The sequence below is a fragment of the Parasteatoda tepidariorum genome, chromosome 8, assembly GCF_982258835.1.
Source record: "Parasteatoda tepidariorum strain Cologne lab strain chromosome 8, Ptep-v5.0, whole genome shotgun sequence".
NCBI lineage: Eukaryota > Metazoa > Arthropoda > Arachnida > Araneae > Theridiidae > Parasteatoda > Parasteatoda tepidariorum.
The window spans coordinates 110546311-110563508 of record NC_141762.1 but is presented as its reverse complement, the minus strand read 5'-3'; positions in this window follow the sequence as shown (position 1 = coordinate 110563508).

The following is a 17198-nucleotide window of genomic DNA, read 5'->3' as shown; positions in this document are numbered from 1 at the left end:
TTAAAACTGCGATACCGGTCAAGGGTTAATTTTTATTTATTTATTTTATATTATTTTTTTGATATCTTTTTCAATATTTTTACGTGAATGAAGTGTTCAATATATAAGAATTATTATTTTTCTTTGGGAAAAAGCAAATAATTGCTGAAAAACGGGTAAATTTCGGGTCCGCAGACACGGATACGAATCACCCAGTATCTTCCTTTAATATTAACTTATAATTTTCAAACTCGGCAAGAGATTGGAGTTTAATATACTAAACAATCGTACTAAAGAGAATTTTTATAGACATATTAGGGGATATACAATGGCCCATAATAGGTTCCATTAGGTACCCGCTTTAAAGTTCTTTAAGCTTGATATTCGCGGCAGAAGTGTGTGAGGCATAGCGTGGTTGGAAGAGCGACGGGGTAGTAAGCATAGGGGCTGGGGATCGATACTGGCAGAAGATTAATTTTTAAAACTGCGATACCGGTCAAGGGTTAATTTTTAATTATTTATTTTATATTATTTTTTTGATATCTTTTTCAATATTTTTACGTGAATGAAGTGTTCAATATATAAGAATTATTATTTTTCTTTGGGAAAAAGCAAATAATTGCTAAAAAACGGGTAAATTTCGGGTCCGCAGACGCAGATACGAATCACCCAGTATCTTCCTTTAATATTAACTTATAATTTTCAAACTCGGCAAGAGATTGGAGTTTAATATACTAAACAATCGTACTAAAGAAAATTTTTATAGACATATTAGGGGATATACAATGGCCCATAATAGGTTCCATTAGGTACCCGCTTTAAAGTTCTTTAAGCTTGATATTCGCGGCAGAAGTGTGTGAGGCATAGCGTGGTTGGAAGAGCGACGGGGTAGTAAGCATAGGGGCTGGGGATCGATACTGGCAGAAGATTAATTTTTAAAACTGCGATACCGGTCAAGGGTTAATTTTTATTTATTTATTTTATATTATTTTTTTGATATCTTTTTCAATATTTTTACGTGAATGAAGTGTTCAATATATAAGAATTATTATTTTTCTTTGGGAAAAAGCAAATAATTGCTAAAAAACGGGTAAATTTCGGGTCCGCAGACGCAGATACGAATCACCCAGTATCTTCCTTTAATATTAACTTATAATTTTCAAACTCGGCAAGAGATTGGAGTTTAATATACTAAACAATCGTACTAAAGAGAATTTTTATAGACATATTAGGGGATATACAATGGCCCATAATAGGTTCCATTAGGTACCCGCTTTAAAGTTCTTTAAGCTTGATATTCGCGGCAGAAGTGTGTGAGGCATAGCGTGGTTGGAAGAGCGACGGGGTAGTAAGCATAGGGGCTGGGGATCGATACTGGCAGAAGATTAATTTTTAAAACTGCGATACCGGTCAAGGGTTAATTTTTATTTATTTATTTTATATTATTTTTTTGATATCTTTTTCAATATTTTTACGTGAATGAAGTGTTCAATATATAAGAATTATTATTTTTCTTTGGGAAAAAGCAAATAATTGCTAAAAAACGGGTAAATTTCGGGTCCGCAGACGCAAATACGAATCACCCAGTATCTTCCTTTAATATTAACTTATAATTTTCAAACTCGGCAAGAGATTGGAGTTTAATATACTAAACAATCGTACTAAAGAGAATTTTTATAGACATATTAGGGGATATACAATGGCCCATAATAGGTTCCATTAGGTACCCGCTTTAAAGTTCTTTAAGCTTGATATTCGCGGCAGAAGTGTGTGAGGCATAGCGTGGTTGGAAGAGCGACGGGGTAGTAAGCATAGGGGCTGGGGATCGATACTGGCAGAAGATTAATTTTTAAAACTGCGATACCGGTCAAGGGTTAATTTTTATTTATTTATTTTATATTATTTTTTTGATATCTTTTTCAATATTTTTACGTGAATGAAGTGTTCAATATATAAGAATTTTTATTTTTCTTTGGGAAAAAGCAAATAATTGCTAAAAAACGGGTAAATTTCGGGTCCGCAGACGCAGATACGAATCACCCAGTATCTTCCTTTAATATTAACTTATAATTTTCAAACTCGGCAAGAGATTGGAGTTTAATATACTAAACAATCGTACTAAAGAGAATTTTTATAGACATATTAGGGGATATACAATGGCCCATAATAGGTTCCATTAGGTACCCGCTTTAAAGTTCTTTAAGCTTGATATTCGCGGCAGAAGTGTGTGAGGCATAGCGTGGTTGGAAGAGCGACGGGGTAGTAAGCATAGGGGCTGGGGATCGATACTGGCAGAAGATTAATTTTTAAAACTGCGATACCGGTCAAGGGTTAATTTTTATTTATTTATTTTATATTATTTTTTTGATATCTTTTTCAATATTTTTACGTGAATGAAGTGTTCAATATATAAGAATTATTATTTTTCTTTGGGAAAAAGCAAATAATTGCTAAAAAACGGGTAAATTTCGGGTCCGCAGACGCAGATACGAATCACCCAGTATCTTCCTTTAATATTAACTTATAATTTTCAAACTCGGCAAGAGATTGGAGTTTAATATACTAAACAATCGTACTAAAGAGAATTTTTATAGACATATTAGGGGATATACAATGGCCCATAATAGGTTCCATTAGGTACCCGCTTTAAAGTTCTTTAAGCTTGATATTCGCGGCAGAAGTGTGTGAGGCATAGCGTGGTTGGAAGAGCGACGGGGTAGTAAGCATAGGGGCTGGGGATCGATACTGGCAGAAGATTAATTTTTAAAACTGCGATACCGGTCAAGGGTTAATTTTTATTTATTTATTTTATATTATTTTTTTGATATCTTTTTCAATATTTTTACGTGAATGAAGTGTTCAATATATAAGAATTATTATTTTTCTTTGGGAAAAAGCAAATAATTGCTGAAAAACGGGTAAATTTCGGGTCCGCAGACACGGATACGAATCACCCAGTATCTTCCTTTAATATTAACTTATAATTTTCAAACTCGGCAAGAGATTGGAGTTTAATATACTAAACAATCGTACTAAAGAGAATTTTTATAGACATATTAGGGGATATACAATGGCCCATAATAGGTTCCATTAGGTACCCGCTTTAAAGTTCTTTAAGCTTGATATTCGCGGCAGAAGTGTGTGAGGCATAGCGTGGTTGGAAGAGCGACGGGGTAGTAAGCATAGGGGCTGGGGATCGATACTGGCAGAAGATTAATTTTTAAAACTGCGATACCGGTCAAGGGTTAATTTTTATTTATTTATTTTATATTATTTTTTTGATATCTTTTTCAATATTTTTACGTGAATGAAGTGTTCAATATATAAGAATTATTATTTTTCTTTGGGAAAAAGCAAATAATTGCTAAAAAACGGGTAAATTTCGGGTCCGCAGACGCAGATACGAATCACCCAGTATCTTCCTTTAATATTAACTTATAATTTTCAAACTCGGCAAGAGATTGGAGTTTAATATACTAAACAATCGTACTAAAGAGAATTTTTATAGACATATTAGGGGATATACAATGGCCCATAATAGGTTCCATTAGGTACCCGCTTTAAAGTTCTTTAAGCTTGATATTCGCGGCAGAAGTGTGTGAGGCATAGCGTGGTTGGAAGAGCGACGGGGTAGTAAGCATAGGGGCTGGGGATCGATACTGGCAGAAGATTAATTTTTAAAACTGCGATACCGGTCAAGGGTTAATTTTTATTTATTTATTTTATATTATTTTTTTGATATCTTTTTCAATATTTTTACGTGAATGAAGTGTTCAATATATAAGAATTATTATTTTTCTTTGGGAAAAAGCAAATAATTGCTGAAAAACGGGTAAATTTCGGGTCCGCAGACACGGATACGAATCACCCAGTATCTTCCTTTAATATTAACTTATAATTTTCAAACTCGGCAAGAGATTGGAGTTTAATATACTAAACAATCGTACTAAAGAGAATTTTTATAGACATATTAGGGGATATACAATGGCCCATAATAGGTTCCATTAGGTACCCGCTTTAAAGTTCTTTAAGCTTGATATTCGCGGCAGAAGTGTGTGAGGCATAGCGTGGTTGGAAGAGCGACGGGGTAGTAAGCATAGGGGCTGGGGATCGATACTGGCAGAAGATTAATTTTTAAAACTGCGATACCGGTCAAGGGTTAATTTTTAATTATTTATTTTATATTATTTTTTTGATATCTTTTTCAATATTTTTACGTGAATGAAGTGTTCAATATATAAGAATTATTATTTTTCTTTGGGAAAAAGCAAATAATTGCTAAAAAACGGGTAAATTTCGGGTCCGCAGACGCAGATACGAATCACCCAGTATCTTCCTTTAATATTAACTTATAATTTTCAAACTCGGCAAGAGATTGGAGTTTAATATACTAAACAATCGTACTAAAGAAAATTTTTATAGACATATTAGGGGATATACAATGGCCCATAATAGGTTCCATTAGGTACCCGCTTTAAAGTTCTTTAAGCTTGATATTCGCGGCAGAAGTGTGTGAGGCATAGCGTGGTTGGAAGAGCGACGGGGTAGTAAGCATAGGGGCTGGGGATCGATACTGGCAGAAGATTAATTTTTAAAACTGCGATACCGGTCAAGGGTTAATTTTTATTTATTTATTTTATATTATTTTTTTGATATCTTTTTCAATATTTTTACGTGAATGAAGTGTTCAATATATAAGAATTATTATTTTTCTTTGGGAAAAAGCAAATAATTGCTAAAAAACGGGTAAATTTCGGGTCCGCAGACGCAGATACGAATCACCCAGTATCTTCCTTTAATATTAACTTATAATTTTCAAACTCGGCAAGAGATTGGAGTTTAATATACTAAACAATCGTACTAAAGAGAATTTTTATAGACATATTAGGGGATATACAATGGCCCATAATAGGTTCCATTAGGTACCCGCTTTAAAGTTCTTTAAGCTTGATATTCGCGGCAGAAGTGTGTGAGGCATAGCGTGGTTGGAAGAGCGACGGGGTAGTAAGCATAGGGGCTGGGGATCGATACTGGCAGAAGATTAATTTTTAAAACTGCGATACCGGTCAAGGGTTAATTTTTATTTATTTATTTTATATTATTTTTTTGATATCTTTTTCAATATTTTTACGTGAATGAAGTGTTCAATATATAAGAATTATTATTTTTCTTTGGGAAAAAGCAAATAATTGCTAAAAAACGGGTAAATTTCGGGTCCGCAGACGCAGATACGAATCACCCAGTATCTTCCTTTAATATTAACTTATAATTTTCAAACTCGGCAAGAGATTGGAGTTTAATATACTAAACAATCGTACTAAAGAGAATTTTTATAGACATATTAGGGGATATACAATGGCCCATAATAGGTTCCATTAGGTACCCGCTTTAAAGTTCTTTAAGCTTGATATTCGCGGCAGAAGTGTGTGAGGCATAGCGTGGTTGGAAGAGCGACGGGGTAGTAAGCATAGGGGCTGGGGATCGATACTGGCAGAAGATTAATTTTTAAAACTGCGATACCGGTCAAGGGTTAATTTTTATTTATTTATTTTATATTATTTTTTTGATATCTTTTTCAATATTTTTACGTGAATGAAGTGTTCAATATATAAGAATTATTATTTTTCTTTGGGAAAAAGCAAATAATTGCTAAAAAACGGGTAAATTTCGGGTCCGCAGACGCAGATACGAATCACCCAGTATCTTCCTTTAATATTAACTTATAATTTTCAAACTCGGCAAGAGATTGGAGTTTAATATACTAAACAATCGTACTAAAGAGAATTTTTATAGACATATTAGGGGATATACAATGGCCCATAATAGGTTCCATTAGGTACCCGCTTTAAAGTTCTTTAAGCTTGATATTCGCGGCAGAAGTGTGTGAGGCATAGCGTGGTTGGAAGAGCGACGGGGTAGTAAGCATAGGGGCTGGGGATCGATACTGGCAGAAGATTAATTTTTAAAACTGCGATACCGGTCAAGGGTTAATTTTTATTTATTTATTTTATATTATTTTTTTGATATCTTTTTCAATATTTTTACGTGAATGAAGTGTTCAATATATAAGAATTATTATTTTTCTTTGGGAAAAAGCAAATAATTGCTAAAAAACGGGTAAATTTCGGGTCCGCAGACGCAGATACGAATCACCCAGTATCTTCCTTTAATATTAACTTATAATTTTCAAACTCGGCAAGAGATTGGAGTTTAATATACTAAACAATCGTACTAAAGAGAATTTTTATAGACATATTAGGGGATATACAATGGCCCATAATAGGTTCCATTAGGTACCCGCTTTAAAGTTCTTTAAGCTTGATATTCGCGGCAGAAGTGTGTGAGGCATAGCGTGGTTGGAAGAGCGACGGGGTAGTAAGCATAGGGGCTGGGGATCGATACTGGCAGAAGATTAATTTTTAAAACTGCGATACCGGTCAAGGGTTAATTTTTATTTATTTATTTTATATTATTTTTTTGATATCTTTTTCAATATTTTTACGTGAATGAAGTGTTCAATATATAAGAATTATTATTTTTCTTTGGGAAAAAGCAAATAATTGCTAAAAAACGGGTAAATTTCGGGTCCGCAGACGCAGATACGAATCACCCAGTATCTTCCTTTAATATTAACTTATAATTTTCAAACTCGGCAAGAGATTGGAGTTTAATATACTAAACAATCGTACTAAAGAGAATTTTTATAGACATATTAGGGGATATACAATGGCCCATAATAGGTTCCATTAGGTACCCGCTTTAAAGTTCTTTAAGCTTGATATTCGCGGCAGAAGTGTGTGAGGCATAGCGTGGTTGGAAGAGCGACGGGGTAGTAAGCATAGGGGCTGGGGATCGATACTGGCAGAAGATTAATTTTTAAAACTGCGATACCGGTCAAGGGTTAATTTTTATTTATTTATTTTATATTATTTTTTTGATATCTTTTTCAATATTTTTACGTGAATGAAGTGTTCAATATATAAGAATTATTATTTTTCTTTGGGAAAAAGCAAATAATTGCTGAAAAACGGGTAAATTTCGGGTCCGCAGACACGGATACGAATCACCCAGTATCTTCCTTTAATATTAACTTATAATTTTCAAACTCGGCAAGAGATTGGAGTTTAATATACTAAACAATCGTACTAAAGAGAATTTTTATAGACATATTAGGGGATATACAATGGCCCATAATAGGTTCCATTAGGTACCCGCTTTAAAGTTCTTTAAGCTTGATATTCGCGGCAGAAGTGTGTGAGGCATAGCGTGGTTGGAAGAGCGACGGGGTAGTAAGCATAGGGGCTGGGGATCGATACTGGCAGAAGATTAATTTTTAAAACTGCGATACCGGTCAAGGGTTAATTTTTATTTATTTATTTTATATTATTTTTTTGATATCTTTTTCAATATTTTTACGTGAATGAAGTGTTCAATATATAAGAATTATTATTTTTCTTTGGGAAAAAGCAAATAATTGCTAAAAAACGGGTAAATTTCGGGTCCGCAGACGCAGATACGAATCACCCACTATCTTCCTTTAATATTAACTTATAATTTTCAAACTCGGCAAGAGATTGGAGTTTAATATACTAAACAATCGTACTAAAGAGAATTTTTATAGACATATTAGGGGATATACAATGGCCCATAATAGGTTCCATTAGGTACCCGCTTTAAAGTTCTTTAAGCTTGATATTCGCGGCAGAAGTGTGTGAGGCATAGCGTGGTTGGAAGAGCGACGGGGTAGTAAGCATAGGGGCTGGGGATCGATACTGGCAGAAGATTAATTTTTAAACTGCGATACCGGTCAAGGGTTAATTTTTATTTATTTATTTTATATTATTTTTTTGATATCTTTTTCAATATTTTTACGTGAATGAAGTGTTCAATATATAAGAATTATTATTTTTCTTTGGGAAAAAGCAAATAATTGCTAAAAAACGGGTAAATTTCGGGTCCGCAGACGCAGATACGAATCACCCAGTATCTTCCTTTAATATTAACTTATAATTTTCAAACTCGGCAAGAGATTGGAGTTTAATATACTAAACAATCGTACTAAAGAGAATTTTTATAGACATATTAGGGGATATACAATGGCCCATAATAGGTTCCATTAGGTACCCGCTTTAAAGTTCTTTAAGCTTGATATTCGCGGCAGAAGTGTGTGAGGCATAGCGTGGTTGGAAGAGCGACGGGGTAGTAAGTATAGGGGCTGGGGATCGATACTGGCAGAAGATTAATTTTTAAAACTGCGATACCGGTCAAGGGTTAATTTTTATTTATTTATTTTATATTATTTTTTTGATATCTTTTTCAATATTTTTACGTGAATGAAGTGTTCAATATATAAGAATTATTATTTTTCTTTGGGAAAAAGCAAATAATTGCTGAAAAACGGGTAAATTTCGGGTCCGCAGACACGGATACGAATCACCCAGTATCTTCCTTTAATATTAACTTATAATTTTCAAACTCGGCAAGAGATTGGAGTTTAATATACTAAACAATCGTACTAAAGAGAATTTTTATAGACATATTAGGGGATATACAATGGCCCATAATAGGTTCCATTAGGTACCCGCTTTAAAGTTCTTTAAGCTTGATATTCGCGGCAGAAGTGTGTGAGGCATAGCGTGGTTGGAAGAGCGACGGGGTAGTAAGCATAGGGGCTGGGGATCGATACTGGCAGAAGATTAATTTTTAAAACTGCGATACCGGTCAAGGGTTAATTTTTATTTATTTATTTTATATTATTTTTTTGATATCTTTTTCAATATTTTTACGTGAATGAAGTGTTCAATATATAAGAATTATTATTTTTCTTTGGGAAAAAGCAAATAATTGCTAAAAAACGGGTAAATTTCGGGTCCGCAGACGCAGATACGAATCACCCAGTATCTTCCTTTAATATTAACTTATAATTTTCAAACTCGGCAAGAGATTGGAGTTTAATATACTAAACAATCGTACTAAAGAAAATTTTTATAGACATATTAGGGGATATACAATGGCCCATAATAGGTTCCATTAGGTACCCGCTTTAAAGTTCTTTAAGCTTGATATTCGCGGCAGAAGTGTGTGAGGCATAGCGTGGTTGGAAGAGCGACGGGGTAGTAAGCATAGGGGCTGGGGATCGATACTGGCAGAAGATTAATTTTTAAAACTGCGATACCGGTCAAGGGTTAATTTTTATTTATTTATTTTATATTATTTTTTTGATATCTTTTTCAATATTTTTACGTGAATGAAGTGTTCAATATATAAGAATTATTATTTTTCTTTGGGAAAAAGCAAATAATTGCTAAAAAACGGGTAAATTTCGGGTCCGCAGACGCAGATACGAATCACCCAGTATCTTCCTTTAATATTAACTTATAATTTTCAAACTCGGCAAGAGATTGGAGTTTAATATACTAAACAATCGTACTAAAGAGAATTTTTATAGACATATTAGGGGATATACAATGGCCCATAATAGGTTCCATTAGGTACCCGCTTTAAAGTTCTTTAAGCTTGATATTCGCGGCAGAAGTGTGTGAGGCATAGCGTGGTTGGAAGAGCGACGGGGTAGTAAGCATAGGGGCTGGGGATCGATACTGGCAGAAGATTAATTTTTAAAACTGCGATACCGGTCAAGGGTTAATTTTTATTTATTTATTTTATATTATTTTTTTGATATCTTTTTCAATATTTTTACGTGAATGAAGTGTTCAATATATAAGAATTTTTATTTTTCTTTGGGAAAAAGCAAATAATTGCTAAAAAACGGGTAAATTTCGGGTCCGCAGACGCAGATACGAATCACCCAGTATCTTCCTTTAATATTAACTTATAATTTTCAAACTCGGCAAGAGATTGGAGTTTAATATACTAAACAATCGTACTAAAGAGAATTTTTATAGACATATTAGGGGATATACAATGGCCCATAATAGGTTCCATTAGGTACCCGCTTTAAAGTTCTTTAAGCTTGATATTCGCGGCAGAAGTGTGTGAGGCATAGCGTGGTTGGAAGAGCGACGGGGTAGTAAGCATAGGGGCTGGGGATCGATACTGGCAGAAGATTAATTTTTAAAACTGCGATACCGGTCAAGGGTTAATTTTTATTTATTTATTTTATATTATTTTTTTGATATCTTTTTCAATATTTTTACGTGAATGAAGTGTTCAATATATAAGAATTATTATTTTTCTTTGGGAAAAAGCAAATAATTGCTGAAAAACGGGTAAATTTCGGGTCCGCGGACACGGATACGAATCACCCAGTATCTTCCTTTAATATTAACTTATAATTTTCAAACTCGGCAAGAGATTGGAGTTTAATATACTAAACAATCGTACTAAAGAGAATTTTTATAGACATATTAGGGGATATACAATGGCCCATAATAGGTTCCATTAGGTACCCGCTTTAAAGTTCTTTAAGCTTGATATTCGCGGCAGAAGTGTGTGAGGCATAGCGTGGTTGGAAGAGCGACGGGGTAGTAAGCATAGGGGCTGGGGATCGATACTGGCAGAAGATTAATTTTTAAAACTGCGATACCGGTCAAGGGTTAATTTTTATTTATTTATTTTATATTATTTTTTTGATATCTTTTTCAATATTTTTACGTGAATGAAGTGTTCAATATATAAGAATTATTATTTTTCTTTGGGAAAAAGCAAATAATTGCTAAAAAACGGGTAAATTTCGGGTCCGCAGACGCAGATACGAATCACCCAGTATCTTCCTTTAATATTAACTTATAATTTTCAAACTCGGCAAGAGATTGGAGTTTAATATACTAAACAATCGTACTAAAGAGAATTTTTATAGACATATTAGGGGATATACAATGGCCCATAATAGGTTCCATTAGGTACCCGCCTTAAAGTTCTTTAAGCTTGATATTCGCGGCAGAAGTGTGTGAGGCATAGCGTGGTTGGAAGAGCGACGGGGTAGTAAGCATAGGGGCTGGGGATCGATACTGGCAGAAGATTAATTTTTAAAACTGCGATACCGGTCAAGGGTTAATTTTTATTTATTTATTTTATATTATTTTTTTGATTTCTTTTTCAATATTTTTACGTGAATGAAGTGTTCAATATATAAGAATTATTATTTTTCTTTGGGAAAAAGCAAATAATTGCTAAAAAACGGGTAAATTTCGGGTCCGCAGACGCAGATACGAATCACCCAGTATCTTCCTTTAATATTAACTTATAATTTTCAAACTCGGCAAGAGATTGGAGTTTAATATACTAAACAATCGTACTAAAGAGAATTTTTATAGACATATTAGGGGATATACAATGGCCCATAATAGGTTCCATTAGGTACCCGCTTTAAAGTTCTTTAAGCTTGATATTCGCGGCAGAAGTGTGTGAGGCATAGCGTGGTTGGAAGAGCGACGGGGTAGTAAGCATAGGGGCTGGGGATCGATACTGGCAGAAGATTAATTTTTAAAACTGCGATACCGGTCAAGGGTTAATTTTTATTTATTTATTTTATATTATTTTTTTGATATCTTTTTCAATATTTTTACGTGAATGAAGTGTTCAATATATAAGAATTATTATTTTTCTTTGGGAAAAAGCAAATAATTGCTAAAAAACGGGTAAATTTCGGGTCCGCAGACACGGATACGAATCACCCAGTATCTTCCTTTAATATTAACTTATAATTTTCAAACTCGGCAAGAGATTGGAGTTTAATATACTAAGCAATCGTACTAAAGAGAATTTTTATAGACATATTAGGGGATATACAATGGCCCATAATAGGTTCCATTAGGTACCCGCTTTAAAGTTCTTTAAGCTTGATATTCGCGGCAGAAGTGTGTGAGGCATAGCGTGGTTGGAAGAGCGACGGGGTAGTAAGCATAGGGGCTGGGGATCGATACTGGCAGAAGATTAATTTTTAAAACTGCGATACCGGTCAAGGGTTAATTTTTATTTATTTATTTTATATTATTTTTTTGATATCTTTTTCAATATTTTTACGTGAATGAAGTGTTCAATATATAAGAATTATTATTTTTCTTTGGGAAAAAGCAAATAATTGCTGAAAAACGGGTAAATTTCGGGTCCGCAGACACGGATACGAATCACCCAGTATCTTCCTTTAATATTAACTTATAATTTTCAAACTCGGCAAGAGATTGGAGTTTAATATACTAAACAATCGTACTAAAGAGAATTTTTATAGACATATTAGGGGATATACAATGGCCCATAATAGGTTCCATTAGGTACCCGCTTTAAAGTTCTTTAAGCTTGATATTCGCGGCAGAAGTGTGTGAGGCATAGCGTGGTTGGAAGAGCGACGGGGTAGTAAGCATAGGGGCTGGGGATCGATACTGGCAGAAGATTAATTTTTAAAACTGCGATACCGGTCAAGGGTTAATTTTTATTTATTTATTTTATATTATTTTTTTGATATCTTTTTCAATATTTTTACGTGAATGAAGTGTTCAATATATAAGAATTATTATTTTTCTTTGGGAAAAAGCAAATAATTGCTAAAAAATGGGTAAATTTCGGGTCCGCAGACGCAGATACGAATCACCCAGTATCTTCCTTTAATATTAACTTATAATTTTCAAACTCGGCAAGAGATTGGAGTTTAAAATACTAAACAATCGTACTAAAGAGAATTTTTATAGACATATTAGGGGATATACAATGGCCCATAATAGGTTCCATTAGGTACCCGCTTTAAAGTTCTTTAAGCTTGATATTCGCGGCAGAAGTGTGTGAGGCATAGCGTGGTTGGAAGAGCGACGGGGTAGTAAGCATAGGGGCTGGGGATCGATACTGGCAGAAGATTAATTTTTAAAACTGCGATACCGGTCAAGGGTTAATTTTTATTTATTTATTTTATATTATTTTTTTGATATCTTTTTCAATATTTTTACGTGAATGAAGTGTTCAATATATAAGAATTATTATTTTTCTTTGGGAAAAAGCAAATAATGGCTAAAAAACGGGTAAATTTCGGGTCCGCAGACGCAGATACGAATCACCCAGTATCTTCCTTTAATATTAACTTATAATTTTCAAACTCGGCAAGAGATTGGAGTTTAATATACTAAACAATCGTACTAAAGAGAATTTTTATAGACATATTAGGGGATATACAATGGCCCATAATAGGTTCCATTAGGTACCCGCTTTAAAGTTCTTTAAGCTTGATATTCGCGGCAGAAGTGTGTGAGGCATAGCGTGGTTGGAAGAGCGACGGGGTAGTAAGCATAGGGGCTGGGGATCGATACTGGCAGAAGATTAATTTTTAAAACTGCGATACCGGTCAATGGTTAATTTTTATTTATTTATTTTATATTATTTTTTTGATATCTTTTTCAATATTTTTACGTGAATGAAGTGTTCAATATATAAGAATTATTATTTTTCTTTGGGAAAAAGCAAATAATTGCTAAAAAATGGGTAAATTTCGGGTCCGCAGACGCAGATACGAATCACCCAGTATCTTCCTTTAATATTAACTTATAATTTTCAAACTCGGCAAGAGATTGGAGTTTAATATACTAAACAATCGTACTAAAGAGAATTTTTATAGACATATTAGGGGATATACAATGGCCCATAATAGGTTCCATTAGGTACCCGCTTTAAAGTTCTTTAAGCTTGATATTCGCGGCAGAAGTGTGTGAGGCATAGCGTGGTTGGAAGAGCGACGGGGTAGTAAGCATAGGGGCTGGGGATCGATACTGGCAGAAGATTAATTTTTAAAACTGCGATACCGGTCAAGGGTTAATTTTTATTTATTTATTTTATATTATTTTTTTGATATCTTTTTCAATATTTTTACGTGAATGAAGTGTTCAATATATAAGAATTATTATTTTTCTTTGGGAAAAAGCAAATAATTGCTAAAAAACGGGTAAATTTCGGGTCCGCAGACGCAGATACGAATCACCCAGTATCTTCCTTTAATATTAACTTATAATTTTCAAACTCGGCAAGAGATTGGAGTTTAATATACTAAACAATCGTACTAAAGAGAATTTTTATAGACATATTAGGGGATATACAATGGCCCATAATAGGTTCCATTAGGTACCCGCTTTAAAGTTCTTTAAGCTTGATATTCGCGGCAGAAGTGTGTGAGGCATAGCGTGGTTGGAAGAGCGACGGGGTAGTAAGCATAGGGGCTGGGGATCGATACTGGCAGAAGATTAATTTTTAAAACTGCGATACCGGTCAAGGGTTAATTTTTATTTATTTATTTTATATTATTTTTTTGATATCTTTTTCAATATTTTTACGTGAATGAAGTGTTCAATATATAAGAATTATTATTTTTCTTTGGGAAAAAGCAAATAATTGCTAAAAAACGGGTAAATTTCGGGTCCGCAGACGCAGATACGAATCACCCAGTATCTTCCTTTAATATTAACTTATAATTTTCAAACTCGGCAAGAGATTGGAGTTTAATATACTAAACAATCGTACTAAAGAGAATTTTTATAGACATATTAGGGGATATACAATGGCCCATAATAGGTTCCATTAGGTACCCGCTTTAAAGTTCTTTAAGCTTGATATTCGCGGCAGAAGTGTGTGAGGCATAGCGTGGTTGGAAGAGCGACGGGGTAGTAAGCATAGGGGCTGGGGATCGATACTGGCAGAAGATTAATTTTTAAAACTGCGATACCGGTCAAGGGTTAATTTTTATTTATTTATTTTATATTATTTTTTTGATATCTTTTTCAATATTTTTACGTGAATGAAGTGTTCAATATATAAGAATTATTATTTTTCTTTGGGAAAAAGCAAATAATTGCTAAAAAACGGGTAAATTTCGGGTCCGCAGACGCAGATACGAATCACCCAGTATCTTCCTTTAATATTAACTTATAATTTTCAAACTCGGCAAGAGATTGGAGTTTAATATACTAAACAATCGTACTAAAGAGAATTTTTATAGACATATTAGGGGATATACAATGGCCCATAATAGGTTCCATTAGGTACCCGCTTTAAAGTTCTTTAAGCTTGATACTCGCGGCAGAAGTGTGTGAGGCTTAGCGTGGTTGGAAGAGCGACGGGGTAGTAAGCATAGGGGCTGGGGATCGATACTGGCAGAAGATTAATTTTTAAAACTGCGATACCAGTCAAGGGTTAATTTTTATTTATTTATTCTATATTACTTTTTTGATATCTTTTTCAATATTTTTACGTGAATGAAGTGTTCAATATATAAGAATTATTATTTTTCTTTGGGAAAAAGCAAATAATTGCTAAAAAACGGGTAAATTTCGGGTCCGCAGACACGAATCACCCCGTATCTTCCTTTAATATTAACTTATAATTTTCAAACTCGGCAAGAGATTGGAGTTTAATATACTAAACAATCGTACTAAAGAGAATTTTTATAGACATATTAGGGGACATACAATGGCCCATAATAGGTTCCATTTGGTACCCGCTTTAAAGTTCTTTAAGCTTGATATTCGCGGCAGAAGTGTGTGAGGCATAGCGTGGTTGGAAGAGCGACGGGGTAGTAAGCATAGGGGCTGGGGATCGATACTGGCAGAAGATTAATTTTTAAAACTGCGATACCGGTCAAGGGTTAATTTTTATTTATTTATTCTATATTATTTTTTTCATATCTTTTTCAATATTTTTACGTGAATGAAGTGTTCAATATATAAGAATTATTATATTTCTTTGGGAAAAAGCAAATAAGTGCTAAAAAACGGGTAAATTTCGGGTCCGCAGACACGGATACGAATCACCCCGTATCTTCCTTTAATATTAACTTATAATTTTCAAACTCGGCAAGAGATTGGAGTTTAATATACTAAACAATCGTACTAAAGAGAATTTTTATAGACATATTAGGGGACATACAATGGCCCATAATAGGTTCCATTTGGTACCCGCTTTAAAGTTCTTTAAGCTTGATATTCGCGGCAGAAGTGTGTGAGGCATAGCGTGGTTGGAAGAGCGACGGGGTAGTAAGCATAGGGGCTGGGGATCGATACTGGCAGAAGATTAATTTTTAAAACTGCGATACCGGTCAAGGGTTAATTTTTATTTATTTATTCTATATTATTTTTTTGATATCTTTTTCAATATTTTTACGTGAATGAAGTGTTCAATATATAAGAATTATTATTTTTCTTTGGGAAAAAGCAAATAATTGCTAAAAAACGGGTAAATTTCGGGTCCGCAGACACGAATCACCCCGTATCTTCCTTTAATATTAACTTATAATTTTCAAACTCGGCAAGAGATTGGAGTTTAATATACTAAACAATCGTACTAAAGAGAATTTTTATAGACATATTAGGGGACATACAATGGCCCATAATAGGTTCCATTTGGTACCCGCTTTAAAGTTCTTTAAGCTTGATATTCGCGGCAGAAGTGTGTGAGGCATAGCGTGGTTGGAAGAGCGACGGGGTAGTAAGCATAGGGGCTGGGGATCGATACTGGCAGAAGATTAATTTTTAAAACTGCGATACCGGTCAAGGGTTAATTTTTATTTATTTATTCTATATTATTTTTTTGATATCTTTTTCAATATTTTTACGTGAATGAAGTGTTCAATATATAAGAATTATTATTTTTCTTTGGGAAAAAGCAAATAAGTGCTAAAAAACGGGTAAATTTCGGGTCCGCAGACACGGATACGAATCACCCCGTATCTTCCTTTAATATTAACTTATAATTTTCAAACTCGGCAAGAGATTGGAGTTTAATATACTAAACAATCGTACTAAAGAGAATTTTTATAGACATATTAGGGGTCATACAATGGCCCATAATAGGTTCCATTAGCTACCCGCTTTAAAGTTCATTAAGCTTGATATTCGCGGCAGCAGCGTGTGAGGCATAGCGTGGTTGGAAGCACGACGGGGTCGTAAGCATAGGGTCTGGGTATCGATACTGGCTGAAGGTTAATTTTTAAAACTGCGATACCGGTCAAGGGTTAATTTTTATTTATTTATTCTATAGTATTTTTTTTGATATCTTTTTCAATATTTTTACGTGAATGAGGTGCTCAATATATATGAATTATTATTTTTCTTTCTGAAAAAGCAAATAAGTGCTAAAAAACTGGTAAATTTCGGGTCCGCAGACACGGATACGAATCACCCCGTATCTTCCTTTAATATTAACTTATAATTTTCAAACTCGGCAAGAGATTGGAGTTTAATATACTAAACAATCGTACTAAAGAGAATTTTTATAGACATATTAGGGGT